This window comes from Nicotiana sylvestris, chromosome 2, assembly GCF_000393655.2.
Source record: "Nicotiana sylvestris chromosome 2, ASM39365v2, whole genome shotgun sequence".
Taxonomy (NCBI): domain Eukaryota; kingdom Viridiplantae; phylum Streptophyta; class Magnoliopsida; order Solanales; family Solanaceae; genus Nicotiana; species Nicotiana sylvestris.
The window spans coordinates 91,469,392-91,472,854 of record NC_091058.1 but is presented as its reverse complement, the minus strand read 5'-3'; the positions used below and the strand labels follow the sequence as shown (position 1 = coordinate 91,472,854).

The 3,463-nt window shown below is 32.3% G+C and overlaps 1 long non-coding RNA gene across 1 annotated transcript; it reads left to right on the top strand.

The window, feature by feature from the left end:
* The first annotated feature begins 881 nt into the window (after positions 1-881).
* On the top strand, positions 882-2,929 carry LOC104224206 (uncharacterized). The gene is made up of 3 exons (XR_011405052.1): positions 882-1,084; positions 1,176-1,239; positions 2,257-2,929. It is a non-coding gene; the product is annotated as an uncharacterized lncRNA (long non-coding RNA).
* The last annotated feature ends 534 nt before the right edge of the window (positions 2,930-3,463 follow it).

The window sequence follows — 3,463 nt, the reverse complement described above, 5'->3', positions numbered from 1 at the left end:
TCTAAAAAAGGATTTCTACCATAATTGAATTATTCATAAAATTTAATTAAAGATACCTATAATAATGCATATTTTTTCACAAATAAGGTCAGATAAAAAGTTTGTACTAAATAATAATTATTATTTTAACTTAAAATTAATGTGTAAGATAAAAAACGAAAATTTAATTAATTCTTTCTCAAAAAAGGATACCTACCATAACTGAATTATGCACAAAATTTAATTAAAGATACATGCAGTAATGTATATTTTACCCAAATAAGGTCAGATACAAAGCTTGTACTAAATAAAGAATTATTATTTCAACTTAAAATTAATGTGTATGATACAAAATGAAAATTTATGATTCTTTCTCAAAAATGGATACCTACCATAACTGAATTATACACAAAATTTTAATTAAAGATACTTACAGTAATATATATTGTACCAAAATAAGGAGAGTTACAAAGATTGATCAATTAATTAATTAATTCGTCCCTACCATAATTATACAAAAAAGAATTAATTAAATTATACTACTATATGGTATTTATTTTCCAGATTAAAATCTATATTTAATAATAAAATAAAGATTTGTATCATAAGTAAAAAATAATTCTTATTAAACTACTACTTCCATTAATTATGTTTTCATTTATAATTTAAATTTTTAATGTTTATCTTAAAATTGTCAAGTGATTTTTTTTTTGGCTTGCCACTTGGCTTAACTTCATGCTTCACTACCTTCCTTTTAATATAATATAGATAGATAGATTCCTAGAATTATATTTATTAATCAATGAAGATTAATTATTTCCCCCAAAAATGTGTATTTCCCCGTACGAGAAGCTTATTCCTCGGAAAGCAGGGATTGCCAAAATTAATTACTATACTAATTAGTTCTTGTTAATTACACCTTTTACTTTCCCAACACCACTGGCCACCTTCAAGAGCCATGGACCGTTGCTTTTCCCTTGCCGCCGATTGAAGTTTTCTGGGCCGATTAATTTCTAACGATGAATTGCGGCATTAATACTATGATTCAAGTTGTTTGTCCCAAACCTCGTCGAGTAAGGCATCCAATTTGTCATTCCAAATTGAGGTGATTTGATCTCTTTCTCTTTGTCCATATTTTTAATTGGTTACCCTTAATTCTGTAATTAATTCCGGGTTTTTTAATGGAGGATTAACAGTAATCAAGCTGAAACCTTGGATTCAAAAGCTGGAATAGAACTTTTTGATCTCATCCTAAAAGAGGTAGGGGACTTTCTATATATTTCTGGCCTGAGCACATTGCAATGTAATCTCTATGGATTTGAAACTCTTTGTTTGTTGCTTTCGTTTCTTTGTGTCACTCTTTATGGGATGATCACCCGACTTATAATTACTGCCAAAAAAAAAAATATTCACATTATTTGTCATGAAAAATTGACCTAATTTTTCAAGGATTGCATGATATTCTTATTATTTCACTAAGCATTTTCCCACGAAATTATATGTACATTTTCAGATTTAAGGCAATTTATACATGATAAATCTTGTAGTATAAATTTGAATTAGTTTTTTCTTAAAGGCTTTCCATGTCAGAGGGTAAGGTAGAAGAATGGAGAGTCCCTGTTATGCAGGATATAGTTGCAACTATATGTAGTTTGTCACTCTGAAAATCAACATATTCATCTGCCAATTGTTGATGATTTCAAACTTTAGGACGATGCGATCTTACATTCACAACAACAATACCGTGTTGCAAACTGCCTGCAGTGCTTTCTGCAAAGTCCCTTTGATAACTTAAGTTTAAACATGGTAGTAGTATATAGATCTTTTACACGATCAGTGTATTTTAACGTTTTATCGCAGGTTAGTTACCATTTCTATCAAGTTGTTTGCTTGTCATGGCAATTATTGGAAAATGGAAATGTAGGAATAACTGATGTGTGAATCACATGATATATGGTCGCAAACCTCCACAGCTTGTGTCCTCAATAGGCATTCAACACAGTAAATCTCATTGCCTTAAATGTTTTTAACTGTCCTCCTGATATCAAACTTTATCGGAGTACTAAATGTGCACTACCAGAATACTCTTTGACTGTATAGATCATCTTTTTTACTTACCAACTGTCCCACATACCTTTTTTGGCCTTTGTACACTTAACCTGCTGCTGTTTTGTTGGTAGCTGTAACACTGTTTCAAATGTGTCTTCTGTTAATTACTTAATTAATTCAATTGGAAACTCTAAAATTGATCATCCAAGTTCCTATGTGGTCTAACAGGATGGCGTAGCTGCAATGCGATCAGCATCGCTCTTGTCATCATCCCCTCCATTCTTCACAGGGTCACCACCTAGCCGAGCGATGAATCCATTAATTCATGATGTGTACTTTGCAAACTATGGAAAGCAATTAACCTGTACTTTATCATCATCACCAAGTCCATCTACTTCAGCTTCACCTTCTCCATCGTCGAGTTGTAAAGGAAGCTCATGCGCAAGGACAAGACTTAAGGCAACTCAAGCAACAAATAGAGTGGAAGGCTTTGATTGCCAGAACTCTCGCCTGACTGCTATGGTTTGAACCTTCCTTAATTGTGAACTGTAAATGAAAGGAATTTTAACGGCTGAATGTGAACTTTTTTACTATAACCTATCCAAAAGAAAAAGATAAAAGAAAATTTTGACTAGAAAAAGAAGACACAAGTTTTGGACGGTAATTAGCAATAGAGGCAAGTTTGAATTTTTCTTGTATATTATGCAAGGATGTCGCTCTAGCAATTTTGATGTAAGGTGGTTGATAGGTGATAAATTTTGTTCGTTGACTGTATATATGTAAGTGTACAGGAGTAATTTTCTTGAAAATATGTAATATTGTATATATGGTGGATCTGTATGTTTATATTGTGGGGAGATATATTCCGTTCGGTGGTCCTTTATAAATGGTATCTTAGTTATATGATCCTCTTCATATGTTATAATATTTTTCTTTCATTTGGATGATCTAGTCCATATGTTGCTAGCACGTGTTGTTATTCTATATATATATATATATATATGGAAGTTTGTGTAACACAATACACCAATTGCAACTTAATGGAAGCCCATATAGATGTCCAAGCCCATATATATTTTCATTTGGATGTCCAATTGCAACACAATATATTTTCTCTAAAGCTTTATCGAACCTTCCAAGACAGAAACCTATGGTCCTTTTTGAAGAGTTCTTTAGTGTAGCCAGAGAAGCAAGGGTAGCAACACACAAGGTGGTCGCAATCATGAACGTCAATCTTATTTATGTCACAAGATCAATGATCACTGATACACAATTTCAATTTGTCGTAATATCTTTCGCAGTTAGAAGGAAAGAGAAAACGAGCGAAACAAGTGGAGCGTTCAGAATCAGGGACGGAGCTAGAGCTTTGGATGGGGTTCGACCGAATCTAGTAGCTTTGGTTCAAACTCTATATTTGCTTTTAAAATTTAATTGA